Source organism: Podarcis filfolensis (genome assembly GCF_964270895.1).
Source record: "Podarcis filfolensis genome assembly, chromosome: 8".
Lineage (NCBI taxonomy): Eukaryota > Metazoa > Chordata > Lepidosauria > Squamata > Lacertidae > Podarcis > Podarcis filfolensis.
The window spans coordinates 69,834,664-69,859,147 of record NC_139611.1 but is presented as its reverse complement, the minus strand read 5'-3'; the positions used below and the strand labels follow the sequence as shown (position 1 = coordinate 69,859,147).

The 24,484-nt window shown below is 45.7% G+C and overlaps 1 long non-coding RNA gene across 1 annotated transcript in view; it reads left to right on the top strand.

The window, feature by feature from the left end:
• LOC310769231 overlaps positions 1–24,484 on the top strand; it is a 71,493-nt gene that overhangs the window by 10,597 nt on the left and 36,412 nt on the right. Inside the window, exon 2 of the long non-coding RNA XR_014551553.1 lies at positions 2,010–2,128. This is a non-coding gene — a long non-coding RNA (uncharacterized lncRNA). The remainder of the gene's footprint in view (positions 1–2,009; positions 2,129–24,484) is intronic.

Below are 24,484 nucleotides of genomic sequence, written 5' to 3'. Positions count from 1 at the left end.
TGATAGCTCTAACATTTGTGTGGATACGTGCCAGAGATTCTGATCCCAAAGCTTGCCAGTCCATGCTAAAGTCTGCAAACTCCACACTGACTTCCTATGGTGTGTTCACTGGTATATCAAGGCAAAAGGTTGCTTTCTTGTAATGAGCACTTGGTTGTGTGATGCAGTGCCCAGCTGAGATCACAGGAAGCTGCCATTGGGATGTGTACACACACAGCAATTTGTTATAAAGCTGCCTTCGTTCTGAGTCAGACCACTGGTGGCATCTCCTGTGCCTTGCGATACAGATCTGTAGAAAGTAAATCAGCAATCCTGCTGCTGGAGTTGGACATAGGGACACAGACAATTTCTCCACCTGGGTCACTATTGTCTGCTCTGAATGCCAGTTACTCTCCAAAGTTTCAGGCATGGCTCCATCCCTGTGGTACTGCCGGAAATAATTTAACTAGAGATATGTGGTTTGAATCTGCGAGTTTCTGCAATGTGTTGTCATGGGTCCTGAGGTGTGGGGAGCTGGTCAGGATAGGACAGAGGAGTGCCTGACAGATAACAACAACAACAACAACAACAACAACAACAACAACAACAACAACAACAACAACAACTTTATTATTTATACCCCGCCCATCTGGCTGAGTTTCCCCAACCAATCTGGGCGGCTCCCAACAGAATATTAAAAACACGGTAAAACATCAAACATTAAAAACTTCCCTAAACAGGACTGCATTCAGATGTCTTCTAAAAGTCAGACAGTTGTTTATTTCCTTGACTTCTGATGGGAGGGTGTTCCACAGGGCGGGTGCCACTACCAAGAAGGCCCTCTGCCTGGTTCCCTGTAACCTCACTTCTCACAGTGAGGGAACAGCCAGAAGGCCCTCAAAGCTGGACCTAAGTGTCTGGGCTGAACGATGGGGATGGAGATGCTCCTTCAGGTATATTGGGCCAAGGTTGTCGTTTCCAAGTCACCTTCAAAGGTAGCACCACGTAGATGACTCTGGGGAGAGACCCAGTGGACTGCCACCTCTAGAGGGGTCAGAAACCATGTCCAGTCCTGCCCCTCCAGGGTGTGTGTTGTTACCCTGCCTTCCTCCATCACCCAGGTCATGCAGATGCCAATGCAGGCATGAACAGACAAGGCTGGTCCAGCCTTCTCAGAGAAGTGCTAGGTTGGTTTCCCAGGCTCAGGATGAGAACCACTTGCCATCTTAAGCTGTGCCAGCTCCTTTCCCTTTTTTTATAATGGGTTTGTAGGGTTGTTGTTCTTGTTGTTGTTGTTATATCAACGTCTTTGCTTGCGTAGCCATACGTAGCACCTTTGAACTGAATTTTGCCTATGAATTGTACTGATCTGAGCATTAAATATTTGGGAAGAAACTGCAACCCAAGTTCTTCGTCTAGTGCAGGGACATCCAACTCCCAATAGACTGTGATCTACTCACAGTATAAAAAAACTGGCAGTGATCTACCCACTGTCATAAAAAGACTGGCAGTGGATTCATTCATTCATTCATTCATTCATTCATTCATTCATTCATTCATTTATTGTAAGGGGATCGCTGAGGGGCCAGAGATCTACCAGGATCTACCAGGAACATCCCACGATCTACCAGTAGATTGCAGTCTACCTGTTGGACATGCCTGGTCTAGTGGGAGCCAGGACAAGCATGCACTTGGGCGCTGTGCCACTCTCCATGCATCTCCCTGAGACATGCATACATCCAGAAATTTGTATATGAAAACAAATTAAGAAGTTTGGTTCAGCTAGGTTGGGCTCAAATGACAATCACAGTCTCCTGTTCCAAAACAAGTGTTAATGACTATAGTAAAACTGAGATGACTGTGTTATGGCTGCCTGCCAGGTCAAAACCCATTTATCCACCAAGGCATTTTAAAGTTGATTAGTATTTAGACTGTTCTGCTGGTTTGACCTGTCTCCTTTTGTTCTTCACTATGATAATGTTGTTGTTTTTATTGCTAATTGTATTGTGCTTTGATTGTTTTCGTTTCAGTTTTTGTTCACCGCCCTGGTACCTTTGTGGAGGAAGGGTGGTTTACAAATGGTTTGCAGCACAACCCTAGACATGTCTACACAGAACTAAGTCCCATTGTGTTCGGTGGGGCTTCTCAGGTGAGTGTATAGAGGACTGAGGCCTCAATGCAGAATTAAAATAAATAAATACATCAATAATCAATCACTGCTGTTGTGAATAATAGTTGGATTATATTAACATACACAGAGCTGTTATTGACTGTACTACTGTACTTGCATTTCATTGCCACTAGATCACATACTAACCCCCAAACCCCTATAATATATCTTGCCAATTGAGGATTAAAACTTCATGCATCTATCTAGTGAACTGGACTGCAGTCAAGGAAAGCTTATGCTACAATTAACCTATTATTTGTTATTAAAGCAATGCAAACCCTGCTGTTGTTTTTGTATGTGAAGGCAAACATAATTCTACTTCTACCTATGTTGGCTTCTCTGAAGCACAGTGAACGCTTACGCCAGTGAACACTGCAACAGTCTCCCAACATTTTACTAGTGGTAGTTAGAGAGCTTGACCACCATAGCTCTCTGTTTGTGACATATTTTATGCTGCCGGGTATTTTCTCCAGAGATGGAGCTGACCTAGCAGACTGAACTTTTGGTTATTTATTCTTGTCTTACTCTGTCGATGAAATCTGATTGTTTGAAATGGCTGTACGCTGCTTTGATACGTGGAACTATAGAATTGTAGAGTTGGAAGGGACATCTAGTCCAACCCCTGCAATGCAGAAATCTTGGCTAAAGCATCCATGACTGATGGCTATCCAATCTCTGCTTAAAAACTTCCAATGAAGGAGAGTCCACAACCGCCCAAGAGAGACCGTTCGACTGTTGAACAGCTCTCACTGTCAGAAAGTTCTTCCTGAGGTTTAGTCAAAATCTCCTTTCTTGTAACTAGGACCCAGTGGTATGGGTCCTACCCTGGTTTGCCGTGCCTAGTTGTTAGTGAGGGCAACAAAATACAGTGGTACCTCTGGTTGCGAACAGGATCCATTCCGGAGGCCCGTTCGCAACATGAAAAGAGCACAACCTGCAGCGGCGCGTCTGTGCATGCGCGGGTTGCGATTTGCCTCTTCTGCGCATGCGCACGACATCATTTTGCGCTTCTGCGCATGTGCGAGCGGCGAAACCCAGAAGTAACCCTTTCCGGTACTTCACCGTGGAACGTAACCTGAAAGAACGTAACATGATGAGGACATAACATGAGGTATGACTGTAGCCTGTTTTATTGTTGAAGGGCTGATAAGGAGACGGTGACCTCTGGGCACGTTCTTCAGCTGAACTATTGGCAAGTTGCGAGAATGAAACAAGATTCCATTGACTGGGTTTCCTGTCCAAATTCCCCTCCTTTCCTTCAAAAAGCCTCTGCCCTACCAGGAAGATGCTCTTAACTCACGCTAGAAACAAGATAGAGATTAAGCAACGCAAGCCAGCGAAGGTGACACCGTTGCCTCTTCTTCTTTTCACTATTTAAGTCATACTTTCGACCTTGACATACCGTACCTTTGCTCCACCACCAGCTCTCATTTTGCAAGGCCTAACATGGCTATAATAAACACTCCAGGGTTAAGATCCCTGGCTCAGCCACAAAGCTTACTAGGATGCCATGGATCAACATTCAGACAGGTTTCTTCCATCACTAGGAACATCAGATTAAGGTTTCAGAACTAAGGATGTTTCAAAAGCATAGCTTCTTCAAGCAATTGTTGCATTTATATATCCAACCTTTTCTTCCATTGTGGAACCCAAGGCAGCATATGTGAGATTTCCACATAGCTATTCATTCCATCCCTGATCAGATCCATTCCAGGTGAGCTTTAACAAAGTGCCTTTAGACCAGGTGTGGGGAACCATTGGCTCTCCAAATGTTGTTGAACTACAATACATGGCTCGTGGCACTCAGATGCCAGGTTGCAGTAGAAAGATTTGTTCTACATTTTAAATTCTGTGTTGCAGCTGGAGATGAAGCAGCCACAGAGGGACAATTAATCATAGAAGTTGCCTACCTGTTGTCTAATGTATTGCAGCCCACTTGTTTTTCCACCTGACATCTTTTTCTTTGTGCATTCATGATGATTTATGCTGATGATGCTATTGGGGTGGTCCTGCATGGTCCTGCTTTCAATACTGTTGGTGCTGCAAAAGTTTTGGGGTGGTCACACAACTTTCAATCAGTGCGTAACCTGTAACTCCTTGCCGAAATCCTGTAACTTTTAATACCGCAAACGTCCTGGTTTATTTTTGTCCTGCTTTCATTGTTCTAGATCTCCTCCACACAGCAATTATGCAGTAGCATTGGGGGAGCACCACAGAGCAAACTAAAGCAGAATAAATCTGCTACTAATGTACTAGCATTGTGTCAGGACAGAACTTTTTGCAGAGCACACATGCAATAAAACAGCAGTCTGGAGGGACCCCAAATCAGCCTTCCCTCAAGTGGTGTCCTCCAGATGTTTTATGTTGAAACTACATCAGCCCCACCCAGCTTGCCTAATGGTCAGGGCTGCTGGGAGTTGTAGTCTGACAACATTAGGAGGGCACCAGTAAGGGAAGCTTGGTGTCAATTATAGACTGTTACCTTTCCAGAAACCTCTCAATTTCCAGACTATAACCTAACAATCCGAGTGAGATCTTGCTAGCGTCCTTAGCACAGGCATCCCCAAACTCGGCCCTCCAGATGTTTTGGGACTACAACTCCCATCACCCCTGACCACTGGTCTTGTTAGCTAGGGATGATGGGAGTTGTAGTCCCAAAACATCTGGAGGGCCAAGTTTGGGGATGCCTTGCCTTAGCATAGCAGACCACAAACAGATGGGATGTGGGAGATCTGTGATTGAACCTCCCACAATTTCTTTGCATTTTAAAGTAGCTACTGAACAGGTGAAGCCTGTCCAAACAACAGAGAAACTCCGCTGAAATATACTCGGAGTCCTGTAGTGATTTCATGCTCTTTATTGCACCTTGTAAAACAGTGATTGAATTGCCCCCCAAACCTCAGGTTTTTGTATATATTATTTACACAATGAGTCCCGTCTGATTGGCTGATTCTGCTTCCCTCCTGGAGCCTCATTGGTCTTTTCCTGCAGGCCAATCAGTTGTTGCAGTCTACGATCCTACCAGCCTAATAGGCTGATTAACTTCTTCCTGGAGCCTGATTGGTCTTCTCCTGCAAGCCAATCAGTTGTTGCATTCTAGGATCCTACTTGCTGATTGTTCTAGGATCCAAGGTTAGTACATAACATCCGCCAATGTGACCAAAGCAAAGAAGTATAAATTTTCAATCTTTGCGCATATAATGTAGAGAGAGATTTGAGCAAATAATTGAGGTACGTGACTAATTGGCCTTCTGTGCATCCCATCAACAGCATATGCATGGCTAACTGGGATGGAAGAGGTCGAATTAGTTTCAAATAAAATACACACAATAGTACTGTTTCAGGTACCTAAAAGTGCTACATTGGAAAGTAAGAACTGTCCCTGATATGATTAAAAAATGAGTGTGAATTCAGTTCACTACACTGAGGCTTTTTGTGAGAAAAGTGGTGGCTGAGGCATAAGAAGGTAAGAAGAGCTCAGCTGGCAGCTTTGGTGGCCGTGGAGGGTTTGGCAGTCGCAGTGGCGGAGGTGGTGGTGGTGGCGGCTATGGAGGCAGCAGAGATGGCTAGAATGGGTTTGGCAACGATGGCTATGGAGGTAGCAGACCCGGATACTCTGGAGGAAGCAGAGGTTATGGCAGCAGTGGCAGCTATGATGGCTATAACAATGGAGGTGGCGGCTTTGGTGGCGGCAGTGGTGGAAGCAGCTTTGGAAGCGGTGGAAGCTACAATGACTTTGGCAGTCACAACAACCAGTCTTCAAACTTTGGGCCCATGAAAGGAGGAAACTTTGGAGGCAGGAGCTCTGGGCCATATGGTGGAAGTGGGGGTGGCTACAGTGGCTCTGGTAGTGGCAGTAGCTATGGCGGCGGAAGGCGGTTTTAATTCCTAGGAAACAAAGCTTAGCACGAGAGGAGAGCCAGAGAAGTGACAGTGAAGCTACAGGTTACCACAGTTGTGAACTCAGCCAAACACAGTTGTGGCAGGGTAGAACTGCCTCATGAAGACATGTGTTAGACAAGCGCTTGTTTGCAAACATCAGGACTGTATTTGTGACTATCTGTAACAGGATATTTTAGTTTTTGTGTTCTGTGGAAAGTGCAAAGCATTCCAACAAGGGTTTTATGTAGATGATTATTTTTCCCCACACCCATGCTGTTGATTGCTAACTGTAATAGACTGATCATGACGCTGAATAAATGTGTCTTTTTTTTTTTTTTAAAAAAAGAAGAGCTCAGCTGGATCAGATCAAAGCTCCATCTAATCCAGGATCTTCTTTCCCACAGCAGCTAATCAGATGCCTCTGGAAAGCCCTTAAGTGGGGCACAAAGGCAACAGACTGCACTTGCTCCTGTTCCCCAACAACTGGCCTAGAATGAAGTTCTGCTTCTGAAAATGAAGGTCACATTTAGCTTTTGTGGAGCATGGCGTGTGATGCACACTGACCTGAGGTGCCCAGCCAACATTCTGTTTCTATTGGTGGGGGTTTCTCTCCAATTTGTGGGAATTTTTTTAGGGATGCCTCAGGAATGGGGTCTTTGCAAATTCCGATGAGAAATGTCCCACTCCACACCTTTGGAGCCAGGGTGAGGATTGAAATTTAGGTTACATGCACACCATAGATTTAAAACAACCTAGCTCCGCTTGAACAGACGTGGCTTCCCACCAAAATATCTTGGGAACTGTGGCTTGCTAAGGATGCTAGGAACTGTAGCTCTGTGAGAGGTAAACTGCATTTCCCAGGAAATCATGACACTTAAAGGGTATAAATGTCATTTAAATGTAAAGGACTCCTGGATGGTAGAGTCCAGTCAAAGGCGACTATGGGGTTGTGGCGCTCATCTCGCTTCAGGCCGAGGGAGCTGGCATTTGTCCACAGACAGCTTTCTGGGTCATGTGGCCAGCATGACTAAACAGCTTCTGGCTCAACGGGACATTGTGATGAATGCCAAAGCGCACGGAAACACCATTTAGGGAAGCTTTTAATGTCTGATGTATTACAGTATTTTAATATTTTTTTGGAAGCCGCCCAGAGTGGCTGGGGAAGCCCAGCCAGATGGGAGGGGTATAAATAAATTATTATTATTATTATTATTATTATTGTTGTTGTTGTTGTTGTTGTTGTTGTTATTTACCTTCCCGCCACAGCAGTACCTATTTATCTACTTGCATTGGTATGCTTTCAAACTGCTAGGTTGGCAGGAGCTGGGACAGAGCAATGGGAGCTCACCCCGTCAGGTGGATTTGAACTGCCGACCTTCCAATTGGCAATCCCAAGAGGCTCAGTGGTTTAGAGCCACCCACTCCCGCATTTTACAGTGTGGAGAAGGACTTGCTTATCCCCTAGTTTTCACATTCCTTGTGTCACTGCCTGGAGTAGCATCACTTCTCTCAAAGTTGTAGCACAGTTCCTGGCAGTTTGAATGCATCAAAGGAAAAGAACACTCGTTTCAATATGTAATTCGAGATAAGATATGCATAAAAAAAATGATTCATGCAGAAATGGAACAGGATTGTGGGTGAAATTATTGTGGAAATAAACTGGTTTATCCATCTCTAGACAACGATATAAATAGTGCCCATTCCACAAAAACCTGCCTGTGTGTGTGATTGCTATCGGATCCATGCCCTCAAATGTATCATCTTCTCTGACATAAACAAACTGTACATGCCAATCATGTATCCAAGTTGTGAAATGGGTTATGATTGCAACATTTAAAAAGGTAATCAAAGATTAAAACAGTGGAGGGGTGACCATTGAAGATTCTCCATGCCTAGGACAACAGAGTGACCAGAGGGGGTGGCATCAGGGCAAGACTTTGGGGCAGGCACCTGGGGGGGTCCACTCAGCAGAATGAGCAGGAAGACCACCCTAATAAAACAGGGCTGGCTTAGCACCTCTTCAGGTGAAGTAATACACTTCATTGTCTAACCCTGTGCCTTGCCCATCACTCCTCGCTAATATCCTTAAATCTAGAGTCAAACATTACCTAACAGCACCTCTGGGTATTTGAAGAAGACCATGGTGTAAAAGGGCCTGTCTGAACAGCTTTCCCAAGAAAGCTGCCGATCGTCACCTTCTTGTTTAGGTCCAAAGGTTGAATTCGGCTCTGTCATGCCACAAATATTTCAGGCCTCAGGGAGACAGGCAGGCATCATTACTGGGATGGCGTTGAGCAAAGGCGGCGGTTTGGATCCCTGACAGAAAGTCATACGGACCCTGCAATTACAGTCAAACGCGCCCATCCTGTGAGAAATATTCTTCCCAATCCTGTCTCTCCACAAATCACCTTGAAGAAAAACGGGAAGGGAAGGCCCACGTTCAGCGATTGCACACGTTCTCTCTCATGATAAACGTGAGTGTCAGAAAGTGGTTTGACCGCACGTGTTTTCGTTACAAGTGGGATGAGTTTGATGGCTATTCCAGAAAGTATCCACTTCTGATTTCATTCAAAAAAAACTTCTATGAGACTCTGTATCATCACCCGATGGCAGCCTGTCAGGCCAGTTGCCTCGGTGTGGATCAGGGGAAGGGATTCTTATTAAGAACTCTCTGGTACTTTGGGCTCTAGCAGTATAGACAGGGGTGGCCTGTCCTATTTCACTGCCTGAGGTGAAATGGGAAGGTGCTGTCCTATACACGGTTACTGACCAGTGTCTTGGGAAGGTCATGCAAGGCCTCTGTGTAATTTCGGGGCTCTCTCTCGCCTGAACCTGCCACCGCTGCTTCTTTGTGGGCCACCCACAGGAGCACCCCTTCGATTTCACTACTGGAAACAGCTGCCTCAGTCTGCCTCATACAGAGACCGGCCCTGCCTCTACCAGACCCTCCAAGTGTCCCTATTCTCCAGGGATGTCCCTGATTTAGAGAAGCCATCCCGGTTTCTGATTTGATCCCGAAATGTCCCACTTTTCCTTAGGATGTCCCTATTTTCAGTGGAGAGATGTTGGATGGTAGGGAGTTATCTGACCACCGAGCTGTCTGAAGGCAATCCTGTACAGTAGAACCTCGTGTTACTAGCAGTTTTGGCTTACAAATGGACCTCTGGAACGGATTAAGTTTGTAACCGGAGGTACCACTGTACAGGGAAGTGTTTTTTTTTAATGTTTAATTATGTATTTATATATCTTGGAAGCAGCTCAGAGTGGCTGGGGCAACCCAGTAAGAAGTGTGGAGTATAAATAGTAAACTTATCATTATGGAAAGGGACATCCCTATTAATAAAATTTGAGGGTGGTTTGAGATGGGCAGAGTATACAGTTAAGAACAACACAGGTGGGAATGCCACAGTTGTGAACCTTTGCCTGCCTTAAAGCACAGGAGCATTGCTGGAGCAGAGGTGGAGCTCTAGGCTGAGTGTTTGTGTAATAAGAATTTTAAGGTCTTAGATATATAATAAATGTTCATAAATGTTCCAAGCAAACAAGTACATAAGTATATAAACCACATGTCTGAAGCAGCACAGGAAGAGAGTCCTGAAACCATTTTGACTCCCAAGCTGACCAAATGTTTCTCTGCAAGGAGGGAGGAGGTGAAAAGAACCTTCCTTGTTACTGGCATTTAGTAATCACCATTTCAAAGGAATGGGCAGACTACCAGGAAAGGCAATCAGATAAGGCATTATCAGAAAACCTGGCAGACAGGAAAAACAACAACATTGAAATTTCTGTTGTAGACCACCTTTTCTGTGATGTAGGTTTGATGTTTGTGGGGGTGGTAGTCTTGGGTTACACCCCTTCTGTGATGTATGTATGATGTATGGAGGGGTGGTCTTGAGCTCCAGGGCAGGGAATTTAAAATGTCTATATAAGGGCAGGCACACCTTTGTTCTGGGTCCTCCTCCTTTCCTGCGTGTGAGGAGAGCACCCTGTTGCAACAGCTTTAATAAAGATCAGGCTTACTAGCTGCTTTGCTTCTCAATATTCTCTGGTTGGCCTCTGTTATTTTCTCCTACCAATAGGGAGCCCACGTAAGGACTCTATACGGGCTCTTGGATACCCCATAAGGGAAAAAGGGCAGATTTTGTTTACAACATTTGTCAGCTGCAAAATGAATCCTGCAACACTTTTCTCTGCACATGCGCGTGATGTCATTTTGTGCTTCTGTGCATGCGCGAGCGTCAAAACCCAGAAGTAACCCGTTCTGGTACTTCCGGTTTCAGCGCGGTCCGTAACCCGAAAACGCAGCAGCGTTCGTAACCCGAGATATGACTGTATGAGCTAGGAAGGTAGGGTGGGGTGGGGGTGGGGAATTGCATTCAAAGTTTTGTTGACACCGGATAGCTTTCCTCTCTGCTGTGCAAATAGAGGGTTCGTTCAGCAGAGCAGATAGCCAGATTCAAAGGTGGTTTATTGTAGCCTGTGGAAATCAGCAACACATGACCAGCCTGGACAAAAGCAAACTGGTGTGTGTAAGTGTGGACGACTCAAAAGAGTCTGTTTGTCAATTCCTGTTCCACTGTTGTACTGAGTCATCTGAAGAAGATCAGCGTGGGGCTTGGTCAATTATTCTGTGTGTTTAGTGGCAAGTTTTCTCTTATGTACATAATGTATAGAAGAGAGACCCCCATACCCTCCAACATTTCTTCGATGAAAATAGGGAGTTCCTATTCAATAATAATAATAATAATAATAATAATAATAATAATAATAATTCTATTATTTATACCCTATCCATCTGACTGGGTTACCCCAGCCACTCTGGGTGGCTTCCAACATATATAAAAACATAGGAAAAGCAGGACATTCCAGGATTAAATCAGACTCTGGGATGGCTTCTGAAAATCCACGGCTGTCTCTGGAAATTAGGGACACTTGGAGGGTCTGGACCCTTCCTGCAGACTGCGGAATGTCCTCTCCTGCCTATTTTATTAATGCCCCGTCTGCACCATGTATTTATAGAAATATCACGCCACGTTAAAAAGTCATGGCTTCTCCCAAAGAATCCTGGGGAATGTTGTTTGTTAAGGGTGCAAACAGTTGCTTGGAGACCCCTGTTCTCTTCCCAGTAGCAGGACTCTGTGGTTTCACCCGGTTGTTGATTGGGTACACAGATAATGGCATCCACATAAGATTGACTGCACTGCTGCCCACCCAAAAGTGGTCTTGTCCTTTTTAAACCAAAAAATAAAATAAAAATGGAAGTCAGTGATGTCAAGTTTGGCCACACCTCAGAAATCCTGGTGAACCCCAGACCAGGTTCATCCCAAAATCATGATAAGCCAGAGCTTCCAGCTGGTGTGCTATAGCGGTTAGAATGTTGGACTAGGATTTGGGAGGCCAGTGTTCAAATCTCCACTCGGCTTTGAAACTCAGAGAGTGACCTTGGGCCAGTCACTGTCTCTGATCTACCTCACAAGGTTGTGGTGAGGATAAAACGAAGGGGAGAACCTTGAGCTCCTAGGAGGAAAGGCAGGATAGAAATCCATTAAGTACATAAGCTTCATTGAACTGTCTGCTCCCTTTGATGACATTTTGTGGAGGCTGATTTGACTCACAGCTGAGAGCTAATTGCAGTTCATTCTGGAAGCTGTGATATGACTGGAAGCAGCACGATCTATGGACAGATGAACTTCTCCAAAGCAGTGAATCACCTCCAGGAAGCAGCAGCTTCCCCTTTCACCGCTCCAATTCATCTTATTCATTCTCAGGCACCAAAATGTCTTTGACTAGCCCTGCCTGAATCAGCCTCCCGTTATTATGAAACTAAAATTAGATTAAAGCTTCTTGCCTTGTCCTCAGTAGATTGGGTGATCTATTGTTCCAGCTCTTTCACTCTTTCCTGTATTCAATGTTCTTCTAATATTGTCGTTAGGATTTATTTGGTGTGGGGTTTTTTGTTTGTTTGTTTGCTGGTCTTTGTTTTTGGCCTTTAGGATGGGAGAAGATAAAAATGAGCAGAAAATCTTACACGCTAGCTTTTCCCAACCTGGTGCCCTCCAGGTGTTTTGGACTACAACTCCCATCAGCCACTGCCAACATTATTATCATAATAACCGGTATGTTTCTTTCTTCACGAAAGTGACCAAAAGCCACTTACAAAAACAGTGAAACACTAAAACCAAGTATAAAGCAACCAATCACAATTTAAAAACAGCTATACAGTTAAAAGTAGAGACATCACCTTGCCAACAAAGGTCCGTATAGTAAAAGCTATGGTTTTCCCAGTAGTGGAAAGTGTATGGAAGTGAGAGCTGGACCATCAAGAAGGCTGATCGCCGAAGAATTGATGCTTTTGAATTATGGTGCTGGAGGAGACTCTTGAGAGTCCCATGGACTGCAAGAAGATCAAACCTATCCATTCTTAAGGAAATCAGCCCTGAGTGCTCACTGGAAGGACAGATCCTGAAGCTGAGGCTCCAATACTTTGGCCACCTCATGAGAAGAGAAGACTCCCTGGAAAAGACCCTGATGTTGGGAAAGATGGAGGGCACAAGGAGAAGGGGACGACAGAGGACGAGATGGTTGGATAGTGTTCTCGAAGCTACCAGCATGAGTTTGACCAAACTGCGGGAGGCAGTGGAAGACAGGAGTGTCTGGCGTGCTCTGGTCCGTGGGGTCACGAAGAGTTGGACACGACTCAACGACTGAACAACAACAACAGCAATACAGTTAAAAGGCAGCTTTTTACAGATCATGCCACATTAAAAGAGGCTACAAATACCTGAAACCCTCCAAATTGAGGGCCAAAAGCCCAAGGGGAAAGGGAAATTTTTGCTTCACATTTTAAAATAGATAAAGATGGTGCCTAGTTTGCTTCCCTGGAGAGAGCATTGCATGAGAGGAGAGCCACCAGTGGAAAACTCTGTTCTTGTGTTGCCACTTTCCAGAACTTCCATGGAAGGGGCACACGGACATGAGCCTCAGATGACAATTGCATGGCCACCTGGAGTCCAAATTGTCTGGGGTGTATTAGGTTGGCCTAAGCTCCTCTAAACTGAATCCGATACGCCACATTTGTAAGAAATCAAATGTGGCAGCACCCAGTGCTGGATTTACGTATAAGCTAAACAAGCTATAACTTAGGGCCCCACTCTCTTGGGGGCCCCAAAAAAATTGAAAGGAAAAAGAAACCTGGATGTAAATTTCCAAAATATAAGATAAAAAACACATAAATAAAATAAAACCGACATACAACAACACTGGCAAATGGCTTTAGATACATATTAGGTCCATAAATTACCATATAGCATATATCCAACACAAAAAACAGTGACAATTTGTTGTTGACAAAGGACAGCTGGACATATAAAGGGCCCCATTACCTTCAGTAGCTTACGGCCTCATCAAACTTAAATCTGGCCCTGGCAGCACCCATGTTTTGGAATTCCCTTAAGGCCGGTGTCTTCACTGTGTACTTTTCGAAGCCCGCTAAAAAAGTTTCTGTTTAGACAAGTCTCTCCAGATATGTAGAATGTTTACATGTGTTTAAGTATATTTTTAGGTTAGCAATGGTGTTATTTTTTGAATTTTTTAATAACTGTTTTAAATGGTTTTTACTGATGATAATAATAAATATGAATGTTAATAAATAAAAAATATAATATAATTACATCGGTTGGGCATGGGTGGGGGAGATAAGCAGCTGGAATGGCGGTTGTATCCAATGGGTGATTAACCTGGAAAGGGGAGAAGGAAAACCCCAAACATAAAATATAAAAGCGGCATACATGTCCACATGTCCCTGAAAAGAACACCAAGCCAATCAATCACATATTTGGCCAATGAAGCCACATGCTGCCTATACACAGAGGGAGCCAATGAACTATTGAGGACAGGACTCTTGATAATAATGAAGACTCTCAGGGTTAAGAACAACCATTCATAGCATGTTACAGCAGGGAGGCTGTGTGTCCGTTACATAGGACAGTCCTGTTTTTGAAGGCGTCCTTTATTTAAGGCCAGCTGAAACTTTAAAAACCCCAAGAAGGCAAAGTGGGGGCTTTGAACATGCCTGTCAGCAGTGAGCACATGGACAGCAGATTCAGCAGGTACTATATGGGTCACAATTTCCCCTAGTTTGTTGTTGTTGTTTCATCGTTTCCGACTCTTCGTGACCCCATGGACCAGAGCACGCCAGGCACTCCTGTCTTCCACTGCCTCCCGCAGTTTGGTCAAACTCATGCTAGTAGCTTCGAGAACACTGTCCAACCATCTCGTCCTCTGTCGTCCCCTTCTCCTTGTGCCCTCCATCTTTCCCAACATCAGGGTCTTTTCCAGGGAGTCTTCTCTTCTCATGAGGTGGCCAAAGTATTGGAGCCTCAGCTTCAGGATCTGTCCTTCCAGTGAGCACTCAGGGCTGATTTCCTTAAGAATGGATAGGTTTGATCTTCTTGCAGTCCATGGGACTCTCAAGAGTCTCCTCCAGCACCATAATTCAAAAGCATCAATTCTTCGGCGATCAGCCTTCTTTATGGTCCAGCTCTCACTTCTATACATCACTACTGGGAAAACCATAGCTTTAACTTTAAATCACAGTACAGTAATTATTTCTAAATTTATATATATGCATACAGATTGGCATCTTGTATGCAACTTCTATGCAGATTGCTGTCCTCCTTTTTGATAATGTGTAAGCGGTCTCCTTACCTTGAAGCACAACTAATTTTACTCTATGTCGTCTCTTTAGTGATGGAGCAAAGGACTAGATGAACGCATGACAAGCGAGCCCTCTTAAAAGCTAGGAAAGGAAACACTCCAGCAAGTCCCAACGAATATATATTAACATGAAGCTGGGTCATTTGATGTTTGCCCGGCTAGGAAATCCACTTCTACTTATGCAAAGTTTAAAACAATATTTGCCTATCCTTTCCAAGGCCTCCCAAAGGGCTTGCAAGAAAGGCGCCGAAATGAATGTATTCATTTATCCAGAAGCACAGAGCGCCTTGCAGGCAGCCCAAGGATGGAGGGAAAGGAGTGAAGTGCTTTGTGGCTGCCTCCTTGAGCTGAAATAGGCATTGCTTTAGAGTAGCTGCCAGGCACTTAGAGCACAGGAGGTTATGGAAAACCTTTAGAACAATAGCTTCCTCGCTTCATTTCTCTTCGTTCTCAGGCAAGACGGCACACAGCTGAATGTACTATGTACACTTCAAACACTTCAGGGATGGGGAAACTGTTTTTCAGTTGAGGGCGGTATTCCATTGAAGCTAATCTTTTGGGGTCCCACATATTGGCAGTGGGCAGGGCCTAAGTCAAAAGTGGGTGGAGACAGAACCAAAGGTGGGTGGGGCCAACCCCTCTTCGCTCTTTCTGCCACCCCTTCGCTCTTTCTGCCTATGCCAGTGTGCTGTAGTGGTTAAGAGCGGTGGACTCGTAATCTGGTGAACCGGGTTCAATTCCCCGCTCCTCCACATGCAGCTGCTGGGTGACCTGGGCTAGTCACACTTCTTAGAAGTCTCTCAGCCCCACTCACCTCACAGAGTGTTTGTTGTGGGGAAGGAAGGGAAAGGAGATTGTTAGCCGCTTTGAGACTCCTCAGGGTAGTCATAAAGCGGGATATCAAATCCAAACTCCTCCTCCTCCTCCTCCTCCTCCTCCTCCTCCTCCTCCTCTTCTTCTTCTTCTTCTTCTCCTCTCTCTCTCTCTCTCTCTCTCTCTTTCTCTTTCTCTCTCCCTCTTTTTCAGCCACCCCTTCCATCTGGTTCCCCCTCTTTTCCAATCACATGAAATTAGGCCTGGGGCCTAATTATTATTACATTTGTATCTTTTCTCTAGGCTGAGAGTTGGTGTCTGGCCCAAGGTGACCCAATGAGTTTCATGGCCGAGTGGTATTTTGAACCCTGGTCTCCCAGGTCCTAGTCCAACATTCTAACTAACCACTACACCCCACGGTATAGAACCACTGAGCCTCTTGGGCTTGTCAGTCAGAAGATTGGCAGTTCGAATTTGTGCAACTGGATGAGTTCCTGTTGCTTTGTTCTAGCTTCTGTCAACCTAGCAGTTTGAAAGCATACCAGTGCAAGTAGATAAATAGGTACCACCATGGCGGGAAGGCAAATGGCATTTCTGTGTGCTCTGGCTTCCGTCATGGTGTTCCGTTGCTCCAGAAGCGGTTTAGTCCTGCTGGCCACACAACCCGGAAAGCTGTCTGTGGACAAACGCTGGCTTCCTTGGCCTGAAAACGAGATGAGCGCCACAACCCCATAGTTGCCTTTGACTGGATTTAAGCATCCAGGGGTCCTTTACCTTTTTTTTTACCTAGAACTGCACAGAATTCTTCTGCAGATCCATTGGTCTTTAAGACACAGCAATACACCTTTTTTGGTTTGTGTTACAAATCAGGGCCAGTGGAAACTGCAGGCTATATTTTACTAAATATTCTCTTTCCATACTCATATATGCCCACATCTCTGCACAATGCATTCAGACTTTCCTTCCTACAGGGATTACTGAGTGAAATCTTGGATGTTGAAAATCAAAATCCAGGCTTACAAGCAACATCTTGAAGGCCTAAATCATACACACACACCCAGATGCATCCCCCAAGCTGTGAAACCCACGTTCTTTAAAGAATCAATAAGTGTGTATGCAGATTCCCAGCACATGAATATTTCATGGTTCTCAGTACAAAGACACAGCATAGGTCTGATTATGCTGTTGTTTTAAATAAGCAAACTTAGTTGTTAATGAGACCCCTATGCATATTTAGGGAAGCTGAATAATTTATGAAGAGTCAAGAAAGGCAGGCTGGGTAAAGAAGATGAAGACCAATCAGTTTGGGTGAGATTTTATATCATAATTGAGCATGGGTGCGGAGGGTGAGCAGATCATCCCCTCAGTGCCCAAAACGACCCTTCTAGAAGGCAGGAACATAGGAGGTGGTCTTAAACTGCGTGAGACCATTGGTCCATTTAACTCAGGATTGTCAACGTATTGTCAAATTAAGCTGCAGGATCCACTCCTGGTGATGCCCTTCTGTCCATTACTGCAACATGTCAGATGCACGGCTGCTTGTGAAGACTGTTAGGAAACTTTAGCTGCTGCAGAATTTGGCGACCAGGTTGCTCGCTGGGGCCAAAGAGTGTGAGCACATAACACCAATCCTGGCCCAACTGCACTGGCTACGAATGAGTTTCCAGGCCCAATCCAAAGTGCTGGTTTTAATGTAGAAAGTCTTAAAACGGCCCAGGACAGCAATACACCACCTTTCCCAAAATGAACTGCCCCGGACCTTTCAATCAATATCTGAGCGCTTCTTCATGTGTTTCCTCCACAAGAGTTCTGGAGGGCAGCAACATGAGAACAGGGCCTTTTCTGCAGTAGCTCCCCATTTGTGGAATGCTCTCCCCGGGGAGGCTTGCCTGGCACCTTCGTTACATATCTTCAGGCACCAGGCAAAAACATTCCTTTTCTCCCAGGCCTTTGGCTAATTAAACAATCAATGGCCTTTTAAACTGGGGGTAGGGGGAATTGTTTTTGTTTGTTACTATGGTATGTAATATAATTTTAAATATATATCTTACATACATATTTTACATTTGTTTTACAATATGAAAAGAAACTGCCTTGTGATCCTCGGCTAAAGGGTGGTATAGAAATTTAATTACCGTGTTTTTTGCTCTAAAAGACTCAGTTTTCCCCTCCTAAAAAGTAAGGGGAAATGTGTGTGCTTCTTATGGAGCGAATGCAGGCTGTGCAGCTATCCCAGAAGCCAGAACAGGAAGAGGGATTGCTGCTTTCACTGCGCAGCAATCCCTCTTGCTGTTCTGGCTTCTGAGATTCAGAATATTTTTTTTCTTGTTTTCCTCCTCCAAAAACTAGGTGCGTCTTGTGGTCTGGTGCATCTTACAGAGCGAAAAATATGGTAATAATCCAAATACAAATACTGACTGGCGGGACCTGGGACCTTCTGCATGCAAAGCAATTGCCTTTCCCCTTTTCAAATTAAGAAAAAAATGACATGCATGAAACAGGGTTCTAGGAAAATCAGGTTGTGTACACACTATACATTTAAACACACGGGTTCCCCCGAAGAATACTGGGAACTGTAATTTACCCTTCACACAGTTACAGTTCCTAGTACTTGTTACAATCTACAGTTCCCAGGGTTGTCCCAAGACATTTTGGTGCTTGAGGCAAACAAAATGTCACCCCCTCCCTCCCACCAGGGAAGAAGGAGTGAGTGAAGATCTACATCAGGAATGGGAGGGGGGAGATCTACGTGGGGAACAATGGTGGAAGGAGACCAGCAGCACCCCCTATTCGCCATGGGGGGAGCTGCCAAGGAGGTGGCAGAGCCAGACTCCCAAGGAGTGTGTCACAATTTCTGCTAGCACCTTTCCGTGACACCTTGGAGGCCAGATCTGCTACACCTGTGGATCCTGCTGCCTGAGGCAGCCACTTCACCATGCCTCATGGGTGGGCCGGTCCTGGTTCCAAGGATTGCTTGGGAGAATATATGGTGTATACACAGCCTCGGACTCAGAGTCCAGTTGAATTAAGGTTGTTGAACTGGAGCCAATTTAGTTCTGTTGAGGGAGTGCAACAGCCTGTACAAACTAGCAATGCAACACCCAGGATGATATTTGACAACAAAGGATATTTCATTAAGGCGGGGGGGTGTGCGTGTTCCACAGCATGTGATCCTCCTATGTGATCCCCGTTAATATCATGTGATGGTAAAGAGCTGCAGTCCTACACACAACTCATTAAGAAGCAAGTCCTATTAGCATCAGCAGGGCTTAACATCTGTGTCAACATGAGCAAGGCTACACTGTAAACAGTGAAGTCTTGATAGAGGGAAATATTTATTTCCCATTGGATGAAAGGGCGGTTGTGCATGTTACACTCTCCACAGGGAGGAAGAGTGGGGGCGGGGGGGGAGAGCTTTTCTGTCCTAAGTCCATGCATGTATCTAAAACCACAGACCAAGTCAATGGGACATGTGCACAAGCGAGGAAATAACAGATGTTACATGAATTGCAATAGCAATAAAATATGTAGTCACATATAGGGAAGTTTATAATGTTTGGTGTTTTATTGCATTTTTAATCTTTTATTGGGAACTCCCAAGAGTGGCTGGGGCAACCCAGTCAGATGGGTGGCAAATAATAATAATAATAATAATAATAATAATAATAATAATAATAATAATAATAATGACTTAGGCATCTTGAGGGCTTTTGTTATGATTTATGCTCTGCTTGTTTTATTGATCTGGGGTGGCATCTGACAACATCAGCCAAGCTCATCCATTGAAATTAATGGGCTAACCATTACTTTCAGTGTCTTTACTCTGAGAACTTTAGGCTGTGAGAAAAACAACAACAACACTTTTGGGTCAAGCTAAATGTAGCTGTCCACTTTTAAGCTTCGCACGGGGGAAGGCAAAGTGCAGTATAAACTAGGGAGAAAAACACACAAAACACGGGGCAAGTCGCAAAACAGCCGAAAGGTTTGTTGCGGTGAGGGGGCATGCGTCCCCAGTGATATCTGTATCGATATCTCTTATCTGTGGGAAGAGGGTGATCTCTTGGGATAACTGGCGCCCGCAGATGTCCGAACAAACGTCTGCCAGGAGACAAGAGGCCCTGTTATTGCGAAGGCCCTGTTATCTCTGAGGATGCTGGGCTAAGCTTGCAGGCCAAGTGGGACAAACGCTCGCCTGTTCTGTTCCAAGGCGGGTTGGCAGGGAAGGGTGTTAGGTGTCTCTGATGGGCTCAAGATGCAGAAGGAGGGCGGGTGAAGGGGGGGGAGAGACATGGTGTTGTTTCAGAGAGGAGGAATGAAAGACCGGGGACGAAATTGATTTCCATAAATATTTGAGCAAGGCTGAATTATTTATGACCCTTCAGTGATACAATGGAGGTGGCAGCGGCAATGGGGGTGAATTGGGCAGGGGTGGCGGCTGTGAAGACACCCAGGGGAGACAGCTGAGGATTTTCGCCTGGATTTCATTTCTAAATGTTAGTGGTGGTTCTTTATATTGCCTGGCCCACATCACTAGCCCGGGCTGGTCCTGGGCACGAATTTACCCCAGCGCAGAGTCAAAGGGGACTCTTGCACAGATCTCCCCCTGGTGCCCCCCACCCTTTCCCTCTCTCTCTCTCTCCTCACCCCCTCTTTTTATCTATCTTAATCTGCCAGCCGCCTAAGTGAGCGGCAGGCCTTGCCGTTTGATTCCCCGGGAGGACTGTAATTGGAAGCCTTTGTCATTCAGATGAAGGCAAAAGAAAGGAAAGAGGGAGAAAGAAAAGGGAGAAAGGAGACGGAACAAGATCTCTTTGTCTGGGGTGCAGCTTACAGCACATGGCCGAGCGAGATGATGCCCCTGATGATCCGAGCCGCTCCCATTGCAAGGGAACGGTGAGGGTTTTGCACGCTGCTGCCGGAGAAATCTAAGAAACAAGGTGGAGGGGCTATAACAAAATGTTGCAGTATGGAGTGACCCCTGTTCAGGATTCCAGCCATTCCGCTCTATTGCCCCACAACAACAAAAAAGCCCAGCATTCAGCATTCCATCCCCTCCAACATTTCTCCGATGAAAATAGGCACGTTCCATTCCATAAGGATCATTTTACTATTTATACCCTACACATCTGGGCAGCTTCCAACATATATAAAAACATAATAAAACATTAAACCTTTTTTAAAAGAAACTTCCCTATACAGGATTGCCTTCACACAGCTTGTGGGGTTGGATAACTCCATGCCCTCCAACATTTCTCCAATGAAAATAGGGATATCCTAAGGAAAAGTGGATAAGGGACACGGGTGGTGCTGTGGGTTAAACCACAGAGCCTAGGACTTGCCGATCAGAAGCTCACCAGTTCGAATCCCAGCAACGGGGTGAGCTCCTATTGCTCGGTCCCTGCTCCTGCCAACCTAGCAGTTCGAAAGCATGTCAAAGTGCAAGCAGATAAATAGGTACCGCTCCGGCGGGAAGGTAAACGGCATTTCCGTGCGCTGCTCTGGTTCACCAGAAGCAGCTTAGTCATGCTGGCCACATGACCCGGAAGCTGTAGGCCAGCTCCCTCGGCCAATAAAGAGAGATGAGCGCTGCAACCCCAGAGTCGGTCACGACTGGACCTAATGGTCAGGGGTCCCTTTACCTTTGCCTAAGGAAAAGCGGGACATTCCGGGATCAAATCAGAAACTGGGGCGGCTTCCCTAAATCAGGGAAAATAGGGACACTTGGGGGGTCTCCCATTCCTTGCCTTCTGAGCAGGCTCACTCCTCTCTGGGCTGTTTGAAGGAGCCCACCCCACATTTCCACCCCACCCCAATGCTTTTTACAAACTTCAGGTTTCCCCCCCAGCCTGCAGATACCTGCTTCTCTTGCGGTGATGCTGTTTTGGCTACATAAGCAACTGCACTTAGAACCTGAACATCAGGTGTAGAGAGGGATGGTGATAGAACTATAGGACAGTGCCTTGCACCCGCTGACATTGTCTAGCTCAAGGATTGTCTAGTACACACTGAACTGGCAGTGGCTTTCCGAGATTTCTGATAGGTTTCTCGTCTAGCCCTTAACTGCAGATGCTGGATATTGAACCTGGAGTCTCAGTGGCTGAGCTACATCTCTTTCCTTAAAGGTCTTGGTGCCCATGGTGCCAGAGAGAGGTCACTGAGCAGCACCTCCACCATTTGCATTTTCTGCTGGGGTGGCTGAGCAACAGGCTGCAAAGAAACACATCCTCTGTCAAGCAGACCTTGTCAGTCATTGAAAACACTGAGAGGAGGCTGAGTCCTGACTCTGCTTATACTGGCCAGCCAGGAGGCTAAGTTCACACCACACACTGAAAGCATTATGATGCCCCTTTCAACAGTCAAATGCCCCCCAAAGAATCCTGGGAGTGGTAGTTTGTTCCAGTGGCGTAGCGTGGGGGGTGCAGGGGGGGCCGGCCGCACCGGGCGCAACATCTGGGGTTAGGGCAAATCCACGGGTTAGGGGACGCAAATCCACGGGTTAGGGGGCGCAAATTACTTGCCTTGCCCCGGGTGCTGACAACCCACGCTACGCCACTGGTTTGTTCAGGGTGCTGAAGCCCCCTTTCCCCCCCCAGAGCTACAATTTGCAGAGCGGTTTAACAATCAAGCCCGGGATGTGGGTGGCACTGTGGGTTAAACCATAGAGCCTAGGACTTGCCGATCAGAAGGTTGGTGGTTCGAATCCCAGCGACGGGGTGAGTTCCCATTGCTCGGTCCCTGCTCCTGCCAACCTAGCAGTACAAAAGCATGTCAAAGTGCAAGTAGATAAATAGGTACCGCTCTGGCGGGAAGGTAAACGGCGTTTCCGTGCGCTGCTCTGGTTCGCCAGAAACGGCTTAGTCATGCTGGCCACATGACCCGGAAGCTGTACGCCGGCTCCCTCGGCCAGTAAAGCGAGATGAGCGCCGCAACCCCAGAGTCGGCCACGACTAGGCCTAACGATCAGGGGTCCCTTTACCTTTTACTTTAACAATCAATCCCTCCTTCTGTGCAAGAGGGAAATCCAGCAGAGAAGGAAGAGGTCTGGGCTAGATATTTTCTCCCTGCCAGGCCAATTTCTTTAGCTGCAGGGAGAAGTTTTTTTAAAAAATAAAAATAAGGGGAAACCATCAAATTAGGGTCCATTACTAGCAGTTTTGTAGGCAACAACCTCTGGTACAGAAAGCATACCCAAGAGGTGGCAGATTAATATAAAGACGCTGGCTTGAAGTACAGGGGGAGGGAGGGAGTAAGTTTACAAGGCGAGATAGCAAAGAATGCATCCTGATGGAGCACATCTCGATAGCGTGAGACATGGATGCATTGCGCAATTTGAGCACAATTGGCATTTGAAAGAGCATGAAAACAGTTCACGTTGCACAGTTCCTGGTGCTTGGGAAAGGGAGGAGACTTCTGTTACTGAACTGCCATCAGCCTTATTTGACCTGTAGGATACAATTACCAGTTACAGACGGGCATCGATGTAGGGAAGAAAAACAAGAGGGAAGCCAGTTGGTGTTGTCAGGGCAGGACTTTGGAGTAGCAGCCAGAGGCTCAAGCACCAGAAAGAGTAGGAGGAACCCCAGACGCAGCACAGCTGGCTTGTCACATGCTGCTCAGGTGACCACGGCCACATCCACACCCTACTTTTAAAGCACTCTTGTTCCACGTTAACAGTCATAGCTTCCCTCCCAACAAGCCAGGGACCTGCAGTTTGTTATGGGTGCTGAGAGTTGTCAGGCGGCCTCTATTCCCCACACCAAGCTACGATTTTCAGTGTCAACCCCTCCTTCCAGGGAACTATGGAAACTGCAGCTCCGTAAGGGGAATAAGAGTTCTCCTAACAGCTCTCGGCACCCTTAACAAACGACAGCTCCCAGAATTCTTTGGGGGAAGCTATGACTGCTTAAAGTGGAATAAGAGTGCTTTAAATGTATGGCACAGATGCGACTCATGTGCCCTGCTCTACAGATGGAAATCCTCTATTGGAATGTCAGTCAGAGAGCAATCCTCTGTTTCTAGTTCTGAGAAGATACGGGCAATGTTTAGTGGGCTTGGTTTTGTGGCTTGCATAGCTCTGTGCCCTGCAAAAAGCAAGAAAAATGAAAAAAAATTATAGAAAATAAGGGAAGGCGTGAAGATTCACCGTATTTTTCCATGTATAAGACTATGTTGTCCCCCATTTTTTTTAAGGTTAAAATTGGGGATCGTCATATACGCGGAATGTTTAAAATATTTATTTCTTAATTTTGGGCTCAAAAAATAGAGGTTGTCTTATACATGGGGGCATCTTATGGACAGAAAAATATGGTATTTGATTGGCATTATTTATATGGGACATAGAATTCAGCTTCCTTTGGTACACATTTTGACAGAGCTGTCCATCCTACAGCAAACTTTCTCAGTCTGTGGCCTCTGGTGGTCCATAAAGTCTGGGCAGTTGGTCTGTGTGTCTAGCACCCTCCTTGTTCAGTTTTTTACGTAGGCTGAAGACACACCTTCTTACCCTGACCTTTGACACTTGAGACATATATTTTTAAGACCCACCCTATTCTTGTGATTGTCATTTGTGATGTTGTGATGCTCTAGCTGTATGCAAGTAGTCTGTGGAAAGGTTGCAGAACAGTTGAGCATATTGGCTTTTGGCCCTCCATCTGAGTTTTTTTCCCCTCTTCAAAAGATGGATATCAAGGCTGTTTTGACCAGTGCTGCTTTTTATCAACAAAACAACCAAGTTCTGGTAAAGGGCCTAATGCAGTTTGGTGCAGGCTGCTATTTTTAAAAGTACCAGTCAAAGAGGCCCTTCTCAGCAGCTGGTCCAAGGCCTGTGATTTTCACAATACTGGGCTTCTTGATTACGCTGAATGGGAAGCATATTAAAATATGAGACATGTATGTGCTTTGATTTGCAGTTTATTAAATGATCTG